This window comes from Ostrinia nubilalis, chromosome 18, assembly GCF_963855985.1.
Source record: "Ostrinia nubilalis chromosome 18, ilOstNubi1.1, whole genome shotgun sequence".
Taxonomy (NCBI): Eukaryota; Metazoa; Arthropoda; class Insecta; order Lepidoptera; family Crambidae; genus Ostrinia; species Ostrinia nubilalis.
Window position 1 is genome coordinate 9,928,084 of NC_087105.1, and position 12,815 is coordinate 9,940,898.

Consider the following 12,815-nt stretch of genomic DNA (forward strand, 5'->3'; position numbering starts at 1 on the left):
ATGATCGTTTATTTAAAGCTAAGCTAAGTTTATTTATAATCTACTAAGATTTTTATAAACGCCTTTCAAATCTATGTGATAAAAATAATATTTCGATTATCCAATACCAATACTAACTATAGTGATTACGAAGGGTGAAATTCCCCGAATGCCGGCCCGGCGATCAGCCTTGCGCGCACCTTGACCGATAAACGCGTCCTGCTCCGCGTCATCTATGTGAGTCAAATGAAAGCCTCCAGCAGGGCCCCTACCACGGTGTAGCATTGGAAAGTTACTCGCCTCGTTCTCACTTCACGTCTCGAATGAAGCCACGATAGCCGAACGCTGATGGGGTCGGACTGGCTGACTCGTGATCGGGGAACGCGAGTTCGGTCCTCGCCGCCGCTCGACTATTGTGGTGAGCTCACTCATGCATGCGTGACACAAGCATATATTAACTAATTACTAATCATTAAAAAAATCGGATCGGATCGGAGTAGGTCGGCGGTGTTAGTTGACTGTTTAGGCAAATGTTGGACAATAAAGGAAGCACACAATTTTTGGTATTTATGTATTGGATTTAAGTTTAAAAGCGGATTTTGAAACCAGTTCTGCAAGCAAAGAAGGTCAAGTAACTATGTAAAAAATAGCTCTTTAGATTTAAAAATATGTATTTGGAATTATTTGTACTACTCACGTGGTATTTTACCTTATAGAAGAGTTCTTAAAGAGGTAAATACTCGTACTCTTCTCCCTGAAACTGGCAAGTAGCTACTAAGTTCAAAAATGATAATACTTACATTATCGCCTCGGATTCAAATGATTTTATTATTCATATCATCTCTATTATTCAATTTATAACACATTCATGTCCTCTTTTTCGTATTAAGCTATGATGATGCATCATCAACTTTATATGAGAAATAAAATAATGTTCTTTAAACTTAACCCAAATCCGTAGCAGTGAGTTTCCATAGTAAGGGCGTCGTTCGAAGAAAGGCTCGAAGGCTTGCTTTCGATGTTTACGGGGAGAAATCTCGGCAACCAGTCGCTTCCCAACAGTCGCGCGCCTAGCGTCCACGCAACCACGCGGCTAGCGCTCGCGCAGCGTGAAAACATACAGTTAATAGTGCGTGCTAGTGACCTGTGTTGACGATACAGTGCATACCGGCATAACGGCATAACTCTTTTTATTCATAGTGCTAAGGTACGTTGTTAGTTGTTACTTCTACTCGTTAACGCACGTTTAGGGACGCTACGCTAGAAACCTCTCTCGATGTTTACTTTCGCGGCTCCGGACGTTTCTAACGGGTCTCTTAGACCCAGCTAAATTATGTAACCTGTGATTGGATGTTCTGTGATAGTGTTTACGTTTAATCTAGGAAGTCGCTGATTGAGTTTGTGTTCCAGGAACGATTGATATAATTGAGTATCGTGTTTACATTCAAGCTATAATACCTGTCTTGGGAATCGAGAAAGTTGTGTCGATTGAGATGAATGTGTTTTAAGTTACTTTCTTATAACTAGTTACAGCCAACCGCAAACACTCTTGAACAGCCACAAGTGCTATAATAAACATACAACGGTTGTTAGTTCCCTTCACGAAAGCGACTCTACAATAGAGTTCAACGAATCAAAGGATGCGGATGCGCCCGCGCCGCTCTCGCTTTACGTTTGTTTACTAACTTATATTGTTTAAAACTTTTTTTCTATATGTTTAAAGAAGTGAGAATATGCTGAAACTATCCTATATTATATTTCACTTGTATTATAAACAAATAAAATAATGACAAATAAAATCTAAACCTATTACCTAGAAGACACACGTATTTTAAGGGTACCCAGACTGTGATGTGTCTTGATTTTATTTGATAAAAACATATTTAATTCTTAATTAAAACTCTAAAATGATTAATTGCTCTAATAGATGCTTTAATTGCATCCACTTCAGTATAATTTAACTCGGACGAATATTTATTTTTGTAATGAGTTTCCACTATTCTTATTTGTTCAGATGTGTTTCTACACAGATGTAAAAAGAAAAAATAAACAGTCACTCAATCATTTATATTATTAGCAGCTTGTTAACACTAGTTACTGCGATACTAAGATATCATTAAGAATTATTTATTACACCAATAACAATCGAACGTATTTATTTTATGCAAACGTGAGTCATCTTGGTCCGAGCATTTTATGTACGAATTCATATAATTAGTCGTTTATTATCTGCTAAAACACTAGCCAGTTTTTCAGGAAATTATTTATCTATGTTGATTGGACTTCTATTAATTATCCCACATAATTTATATCTGTTGAAAGAAATTAACAGTTTGACATGTGATTTTTCGTCATAGCGTAGGTCTAGATAGAACACTGAGTGTGTTACGAGTTATTTTAGTAGTTTTCTTGCAATTTCTTTTAGTAGATACGTTTCCTTCGGTGTTAAAAACGGTTTGCTTAAACTTGATTGCAATAATAAAGTAGGTACAATTCGTGAAATCAGGTAGTGTAGAGATAGGAGGAAGAGGAGAGAAATAAGACTTAATAAATCCTAAGTAAAAGGAAATAGTTCAAGAAAGCCCAGATTTAGCTCGCGCAATGGTTTTATTAAGACGCAACTCATTCTAAGACTAATAATAACCAACAGGGAACATTTAGATTTCAATTCTCTATGAAAATCTAGACAAAAAATTACTTTGTCTGTTAAAGAATTAGACATTAACCCAGGTAAAGAATAATGAATTTCCATTGTGAAGGAACTAAGATTTCGCAAATTGGTGGAAACCCTTAACCGTGAAAATGTAAATGTTAATTTGCAGAGTGCGGATCACGTAGGATGCTCTTTGCGTGCGATTTTTATGCCATAAAGTCAAGAAAACAAGAACTGAATAGACTTATTTAGAGACAATGTAGAGGCGCTCGCGCCCACCCGCGACATTTGCATGCAAATCCGCAAGATGTCTGACACTGCTCGGGGCTATAGTCATTTTGTCAAAGCAATGAAGTAAAAAGATTACAAAACTATGTGAGATCTAAGATATACAACATATCGTTGTAAGCATGTAGAGCACTGACAACCGTATTCACTAACGATGCTTGCTTAAGTGAAGCAGCAAATCAAACGCACAGCGTTGAATAGAGCTCTGTGATTGGTTCGTGTATCACCCTGTGCGTCCACGCGCATTGTGAGACGTCATAGTAATGTTTGTGAATACTACGATGAGTATCTACGTACCGTTACTTATTTCATTTTGAAAAACAAATTAAAGCTTGTGTAAGAGTCCAGCTTCGATGCAGATCGATTCATTAATAAATTAACCAATCATTTACAGTCATCGAACTTACTTATTTTTTTCTCAAGTGCAAATTTTCGGCATAGCTGTAAAAGTATTTTAAATTTCTTTAACGTCAATAAAACCTAAATACCTTCCTTATAAGGTTCTCACAATAAAGATGAGTATTTACACAAATTGTAGTGGTCAGAGACAATAGCGGCGTCTGCGCACCGCTCGCGCCCACCGGCGTCACATCACGTCATTTGCATACAAATTCGCGCCAAATCGAGCTGGCATGTCGCTTACTAACACGTCATAGGGCTGCCAAATATTTAAGTCCAGTTATTTAATAAATAACTTATAGTCAAATCTTCCATTGCCTTAGTAAATTAGAAAACGTCGTGCTCCTGCCAGTGCAATGGAGACTACCACCCGTATTCACAAACCATGCTTGTTCAAGTGATGCAGCAAATCCAACGCACAGCGTTGAATAGAGCTCTGTGATTGGTTCGCGTGTGACCCTATGCGTCTATGCGCACTGTGAGACCTCATAGTAATGTTTGTAAATACGGGCGTACGGCACGTAAGGGGTTGCACCATCTTACTTTAACATTAACAAACGTCAAAGATCTGTTAAACTCCATACAAAATACACGGGTTATCGTTATAGTTACCGATAAAGTTAGGTGGTGCAATTCAGCCTAAATGACTTTAGTGATGATAACTTCATCAATATTTTAAATTTAATCTGAATTCTGAATCTTACCTTTTCTGAAACACTATAAAATTTTCTTTAGCTGGTTTTTGCTTCAAAAGCAAACTAACATAGTCTCTTTATCATGGAGAGACGTGACTTGGTCTTGAAGGAACATACTCGTCAAATACCAAGAAGTCAGGGGTACATGTCCTCAATTCATGATCGAGCAATTAGCTATACTAATCAGTTAATTGAATTAGTTTTTATCTGTGTGAAAGCATTGTCTACTGACAGTGGAAAATAACCCATACCTATTCCCACATTTTGTAGAAAGTACCATGTTAATTATGAAAAACATTGCTGATTTTTATCTACAACAGTATACCTATAAATCTTTATTAGAGAGTCTTTAGTAGAGGTCAATTGTAACTTTTTTTCTTAAGCGCTGAGTTAGTAAATAAGTATCTATAGAAATACTGACATTTAAAGTGATGAATTTTAAGTTAGTTAAAACGTAGATCCTGTCTAGAAGTATTCCGGCAAGAAATTGAAATACACATAGTTATTAACATAAAAACATAGGTGCTCAGAAGTGCTCGCTAACTTGAGCCTTAAGCCCTATATGTTATAGTATTTCTTAGAAGTATCCTAGTAATAGTCGGTAAGACAGTCATAAATACCATCGGGCGCCGCCAGGATAGTGTCTGAGCCCTTAATACACGTGTAGCATAGAATATCGGACCATGTCTACACCATTACACATAAACCCATCGATATTTCCATAAAGCCAACATTGTATTCGCAATCTATGAATACAGATAGTCGAAACAGTCGTTCTGAGTGAAATGCATTCCAAAACAGGTAAAGGCATTCGTATGCTGCTGTTAATGGAATGAAGGTACCTACTGCTTTATTCCATATAGGAATTGTTTACGAGCATTTGCTTGAGACTTGATTAGAGACGGTGCCGATTCACAAACCTTTAAGTTTCTATTCAATTACATTTTTAAATACTCGTATTGACAGATGCTTATGGAAGGATGAAAAAATATTTTCATGTAGGTTTTGGATTGACTTTTAAGGGGAAAATGATGAAGAGTTATGAGAGGAATAAGAAATTTCTTATATAGAGCCTTCTTCTTTTGTCTATGATGTCATATTTTTTTGGAAACTATCGTCTGAAAGTAAACCTTAATGACAAGGAAATACAAACGCATCTTAAACGTATGAAAACCAACAATGACGTTCATAACCGCGAATCACATAACTGCAACTAAGTAGATTGTGCTCTTACATAACTGAAATCGCATTATTTTTTTTGTTTAAAGATGTATAACAAAAGGCGACTTCTCAAATAGGTATTTTTATACATAATGACAATATTTATGTAGTATTTAAAACTGCTGAATTAGTTGCCACACTTGTAATTCCCACCTATCCACAGAACCGCGTTGCAAAAGTGTTACCTATGTTTTTGCAGCGCGTACGAAATCAGATGACTTAGCCCACATATGGGCACGACGGGTTCCATACAGAGGTGACTGTGGCTCGACTGACTTGTGAAATATCACTTTAGTTCGAATTTCCACAATGGCCAATGCCAGAGTTTGAATCATGACATGTGTAGGAAGCATCTAGATTCTAGACCTTTTTAATCTATGCAGCCTTGATCAAAATGCAATAATTTGCAATTAAGTCTGTAATTAATTTCAGTTTTGATCAAAGTTACGTCATAGAAAGTACCTTAACATTTGATGGAAATACAACCTAAGTTTACTACATAAGCTTTTTAAGACTTAAAAAAGTAGAGGCAAAAGCACCTCTTTTTAACACCTTTGCTGCGGCAGTAACTTTCTAATACTTTCCATTCCTTCGGTACAAGGTCAGTAAACCTGGTATTAAAACTTACATTGTGGCGGCACAAGGCTTAAAGACCTTGTAATATTTAAGATATATTAATTTTATTTTTGGCTTCATGTTAATAGATATTGTGTTTTTTTTCTTTGAATATTAATAATAATGCATTTATTGACATACACCTGAAGGCGTTCGTGAATAACTTGTTTAGTATAAAAATTATAGCTATATTCAAAATACAAGGCTTATGCACCCTGTGCCGCACTGAAGTAGGGAAGTCTGGTGGGTATTCTAGGAATGTGAAATACAAATATCGATAGTTTAAATTAAGTTTTAATAAAAATTTAAAAAAGTAACAAATAAAGATGTTTTAATAATTTAGTCTAAATATTTTACAAATAAGACATACGTGCATAAATACTTAAATAAGCTATATTTAAAGAAAACATATTATTTAATAACATTTAGTTACAACTTCAAATGTTTGTCACGAAAAAAATTATTTAAATTAGCAATAAATCGTGTTGCAAATAAATTATAATCAATTTGCAGTTTTGATTTTGTTTGTTTCTCTTAACGCCATATCGACATGTGCGTTTCTTGCGAATGCGAGGCAACACTGGCTGCACGAAGCTAGCGTGGGGTGCGGTACCAGGTGCGCAGGGTACAAGGTGCTTCGACCTGGTTTCGCATTGTGAAGACATTTTATTACTTCCGTGCGGTACCAGGTCTAAACACCTGGTATTAAAGTAGGTACATCATTGGATTCTATTTTAAGAATACATCATAGATATATATTCATCACTTTCCTACACCGAACCCAATTAAAGTTATGCCTTTCGCACGACAAGGAAGACTATAATTTTCTTAGCCGCACGGTAAGCGAGACGTACACAAGGTCTATAGACCTGGTTTCGCACTCAACGTGTTAAGACTTGGGTATTACAGATTGGGTTATTTAATTTTATAATTTAGAAAAATCGAGAAGTGCGCAAACATTTTAAGCCCATCTGTGAGATTACTTATAAATACACGCAGAAAATACTGCAGACTGTTGTGAGTTAGTGGATTGACTCTATAATATCCGTACAAATACTTCTGTAGAGCCACAAAAACCACTAAAATAATGGAACAATACTTTCCAACCGTTCACCGGTGCTCAGTAAGTAGACTCGCGTACTACTTTTATAAGTCTGTGAGCCCTACAAGATGAACAGCTGCGTACGCGCCCCACTTGCGACCACACTCGACTAATGGCCGTAACTAGAACGCATGCGCGAATTTGTGAGAATTAGTGGTTTTAGACGGTAGTTGGTTAATACCAATAATTTATTTTAAACTTTCGCGTTGCATAATTTAATTAATATAAACTGATTGACTGATACTGAAAACGTCACGCAAGTCGCAGTCTAACAACCGTCCTACTAATATTATAATTGCGAAAGTTTGGATGTCTGGATGTTTGTTACTCTTTCACGTAAAAACTACAGAACGGATTTTGATGAAACTTTACAATATTATTGTTTATAACCCAGAATAACATGTAGGCTATATGACGATCTGTGACAAACTAAATTTTACGAGGGTGAAGCCGGGTGCAGAAGCGTATATAAAAATTTCAATTTGAATTGAATAATATTCTTGAATAGTCCAGTCAATGAATGCCTTAACTACGGTGTAGAGAGAAATCCGTGGAACACAATTTCTGACCTCGGGACTTTATTTAGACTAGTTAAGAGGTGAACATAGCAAATAAAATTTCCAATATTACAGACCTTTTAGAGCAGATGCAGCGAAAACTATACAAGATATAGAAAAACTTTACTATCTCACACGTAGAAAATTGAATAAGCTTTTTTTGGTTCATAGTAGTCATGTCATTAGGACGCATAGTTTCCGAGGATTAAGCGAAAAACCGAAAAGTGGTACCTTTAAACCCCCCTCTCCCCGCCGGCTCAAGGGCTAAGGGCGGGGACTTTTGCTATGTTTACCTCCTAACTAGTCTAAATAAAGTCCCGAAGTCAGAAATTGTGTTCCACGGATTTCCATCTATAATGCTTTATTGACTGGACTAGAAAGGATGTTTCTTTCACCTAAACTAACTATTAATCTTACTTTTGTTTCTCTCAATATTGACAGTATTCTATTGTCAAGTTATTTAATTTCACGAAAGTAGATAAATAACCAACAAAAATTATTATAGCAAGTTACGTAAATCTGTATTCGTAACTACTTAGCTTTAACGACTAATAATATTGTTATTTACGAGACAGCGTCAGTACTAAACCCAGATTTAGAAATCGAATCACAGGAACCAATGAATGAAGGTACTTTATATGTATGAGGTAAATAATATTACCTGCATGATCGTGAGAAGGTGATATGACATAGCTAGATACAATGGAAGCTCATGAACCCACCAAAAATTAGAACATATGTCATTTGATTTTATACCTTACGACAAGACAGTAGTTGAAATGCAGAGAATACCACCTGGCATTAAGTCCGCCACTGTACAGTTTTATGTTCATAAGTATAAATAATATAGTAACCGACATAGCTCGCAGAATTGCTAAAATCAAGTGGCAGTGGGCGGGGCACATAGCTCGTAGAGACGATAGCCGTTGGGGCAGGAAAGTTCTCGAGTGGCGACCACGGGCTGGAAGACGTAGCGTGGGCAAGCCTCCTACTAGGTGGACCGACGATCTGGTAAAGGTCGCGGGAAGAGCCTGGATGCAGGCAGCGCAGGACCGTTCATTGTGGAAAACCTTGGGGGAGGCCTTTGTCCAGCAGTGGACGTCATTTGGCTGAAAAGAAGAAGAAGAAGAAGAAGTATAAATAAATAAATAAAATAAATGCATTGAAGAAATGAGACCCTGACAAATTGACTCTCGCCCGTATTCACAAACGATGCTTGCTTATGAAGCAGCAAATCGAACGCACAGCGTTGAATCGAGCTCTGTGATTGGTTCGTGTGTCCCCTGTGCGTCCACGCGCACTGTAAGACCTCATAGTAATTGAATACGGACGTTTACCTATCTCTGCGTAAGCTCTTGATGCATTACCTTGTTGAGGGGCCAATCAATCGAAAACGATGGCCTTAGGTACCCATGTAAATACATAATATTCCACTTCTTATAAGGCCCACACTACAAACAGTCGTCAGTATGTAAGACTCTACATTTCTGCTCCAAAATCGCACTTATTACAACTTACATAAGTTGCCTTATAACTTGATGTAGGTACATATTAAGCTTCTCTCAAACTTTGACCTTCAGCTGTTGACCAAAAACCTTCGGAATGTATGCGCACGAGCATAAGTGAGTAATAGCGCCAATAAATAGGGATTCTCCGTGGCCTGGCGACCTCTGGACAAGAGGTTGCAGGTACAGTGAGGTCCAAAATTCTGCGTCTTTAATTGGCATTATTAAAATAATTAGTGAAAAAATCTATCTGAAATCAATTCTATTTCAATTTGTGTAACTTTCAGAATAAAATACCCTGAAAATATAACAATTTTTGAGTTTTCAGTAAATTAGTAGAGCCAGAAAGATACATAAATAACGGTTGTTTTATGTCTAGTAAGATATTGAACATTTAATTTAAAGTAAGTAAAATTATGGATTTTGAACATTTAACCGCCTGCTTCAGATTCAGAGTTTCGATTTCCCAGTTTGGTTGGTTCTAGATAAATAGTTGATAAAAACTACTGAATTATAATAATTGATGCTAGACTAAGATAAATAAATACATTTTGTAAATGGCTGTACACTAGGGCCAAATATATCCAAGGTTGTGTTACGTAATGCGATGGGAACCCGTGTGCATTGATGCATTCACTCATGTGCTTGGACATTCTATATTCTGCTCTAACAGCTAGACTTTAAGGTTAAGAGTCGATACTCGATTGCTGAAGCCTATTCAATTCTAATGGTGTTTAAGATTACCATGGTTTAAGTCAATGACATGGTTTAAGTCAATTAATAGGTATTATTTACTCTATTGAATAAACAGTCGACAGCTCGTCTGATTGTACATTTTATTGCAAAATAACCCCTATTACAAATTCTTAAGATACCACAGAATTTGTCTGATGTAAAATTTGAAATTTAGATGGTGAACCGTGTCGGTATTTCTTAAGACACAAGATAAAATGCCAAAAATATCCAACAAAATATCATGCAACCCAAGTAATCACCTTTTATGGATTAGAGATGACATCACCAAAGATTATAAATATGTGCAGTCGCAACATTTGCAAATGTCAAACCTCAAGTGATTTTCTAACTTGAACCAAAGTAATCTAAATATATAAAAGGAGAAACTGACTGACTGACTGACAGACCAACGCACAGCCTAAACGGCTAAACGTAGGCACTTGAAATTTGGAAGGGACGTAGCTTAGGTACCGTAGAGGTGCACTAAGAAAGGAATTCCCGAAATTCCCACGGGAACGGGAAATAGCGGGAAAATCCTTTTGTATGAAAAATCTAAACCGCGTACGAAGTCGCGGGCGGCCGCTAGTAAAGTGTAAAACGCAGTGAGGAAATTCGATATTTTGGGGCAGTAATGTTGACTGTACTTACATTTTTATAAGTCCAAAAATAATTTCTTTATGACCAGTTACTCCAATATAAGATACGAATACGTACCAAACCAATACGGTGATAAGAAAAAAATAAAAGTAAAAAAATAGCGGAATACCTGAAAAACACGCCATTAACGATTCGATTATCACATTACGTGCTTGTAATTCTGTAATTGATATTCTAGCTGTCACTTTCTAAATCATTATCAAAACTAAAATTAATTGGCCAAAACTTTTTGTATTTGTTATTTACTTGTTGACATACAACTAATTAGAAATTAGCATACCTAACGGCCTTTGAAACCACTTGAAACATGTCATTAAATGTTGACATTGGTGATTAGGTGGCTGCAGACAGTGGACAGCAAATAAATCTACCCTAAATTGACATTCCATAGTGGATTTAGATAATATATATTTTTATAGAGCAGAATATCAAGACATTTGTTTGTTCGTGGTAGAGTGAATGCTCTCGAATACACCTAGTTATAATACGTGGTCATATTCAGTAAATTTCACGTTTAAAGACATTGTTGTCTTTTCCTAGGCCAGATAGGTATGGTCATGTTCAGTAAGTTTCACGTTTATAGATGTAACTATATGGTGCTTATTTTAACTTACAAACGTCTCACTTCAAACAGCATATTCCGGTGCCAATACAAAGATATTTTCCTCGCGATGATGGCGCAAGTCGGCAAACCTGTCGCGCTCCGGTTCACCTCTTCAATGGACCCGATAAGAAATCTCGACATTTTTGACAATAACTGTACAATTTACACGAGCACTTCACAATCGGAATTCAACTCTACTTCTAAATAACAAGTTTCATTCTTGGTTGGGGAGTAATTTTGACGGATTTCAATTTATTCTATATCGTATCTCGATCATCAGATTTTTGACTCTACCATCGATAGAATAAGACCGGTTTTGAATAAGCAGCGTAATAACTGTTGATCCAGAAATAGAGAAAAAAAAACTTCAATTTCATTCTGTAAAAATAAATTGAATTTTGGCTTTTTATTCCCCTCGGAACATTATTCATAGCTAGAGCATTGGAGTCTCACAATAAACTACTAAGAACATCTAAAACTTCAAACAAGTTAAAAATACAATAATAAACTCAACCTCTATCCGGTTTTTAGCTAAATTGACATACTTGTTACATTCTACAAGTATTCGGATTATTCTTGGTTAAAATAACGTGTTTTATACACGTATGTTGTCAGATCGTATCTGACTCGCAACGTTGTACGAACGTGTAAAATATTGTTCTTTACGTGTAATTATTTAATTGATCACTTGTACAAAACAGAAACATGATTAGACAAATATTAAACTGTTCACAGAAATCACAGATAAGTATATTTATTAAGTTAGTGACGTTATTTATGATTTGCTTTACATATTTACTAATTCTAATAGTTTTCAATTACATGAAATTATTTGGAATAATCTTTCAATTACCGCTCTTTAAATAACTAGGGTTTGGTCTCTACCAAACCATAGTAACCGCCCCTCTGGGCGGTGTAAGGTAGTCATAAGTGATTCTTCATTCGTAATAAAATTAAACTGAAGACTGAAAATCAGTGATTAATATTAATTAAAAATATTACAAATAAATCTGGTCCATTTAGTTACTTTGAAGTGCATTTACGTCAAAGAAGGATACGCAATACCTAACCAATTTATACAACGATTAAGCACATTCTGCAATCTAAAACATTTTACCTAGTACATGCATTAGAAATAACGTAATCGCACCACAATTAACAAAGAATTCGTTGGAGTAGCAATATGTAACTAATTACTCAGTGTTTAGTCCAGTTTCCACACTCTTGCCCTCTTAAAGACAAATAAAAACATATGAATGTTGAGAAAACTTCAAATGACAACGAAAATTAGTAGGTAAATGAAGAAATGTATGTCATAAATCGTACCATATTTTTATCATTGTAAAAACATATCAGACCCAGTTTAATATTGTGTACAATTATTACAGTGTTAGAGAAAAACAGACAAAAAATCGATCACTTAGTTTTTGCGTGAAACTATCTAATTAAACATCCATCTATTCTCGTTAATTTGTAATAATAATATTTGTAGGAAAATAACAAAATAATGTAACATTAATATTTTACAATAACAAAAACGTCAACTTAAAAAAAAGTAGTCTTTTCCACAAGTGATATAATTAATAGGTCTTCACGTAATCCGATATTTTGTTTCGTAATCAGATTAAGTTAGTTGATCTTTTTATGTAATTAAGTGTACTTAGTAGCTTAATTTAATCAGACATAAGCAGGTAAGTAACACGGTGACGGAAAGTCGTTGGACTTCTTATAATTGGTTGGCTATTGTCAATTAAAGTTGTTTCCTAATTCTTAACTTATTTGGCTTTTGTCGTCATAATTGAATA

At 35.6% G+C, this 12,815-nt stretch overlaps 1 protein-coding gene across 1 annotated transcript in view; it reads left to right on the top strand.

Annotated features, from left to right (window-relative positions):
* The first annotated feature begins 1,034 nt into the window (after positions 1 to 1,034).
* LOC135080893 (putative epidermal cell surface receptor) overlaps positions 1,035 to 12,815 on the top strand; it is a 56,032-nt gene continuing 44,251 nt past the window's right edge. Inside the window, exon 1 of the mRNA XM_063975622.1 lies at positions 1,035 to 1,186. The gene's annotated coding sequence lies outside the window, so the exon portion shown is untranslated. The remainder of the gene's footprint in view (positions 1,187 to 12,815) is intronic.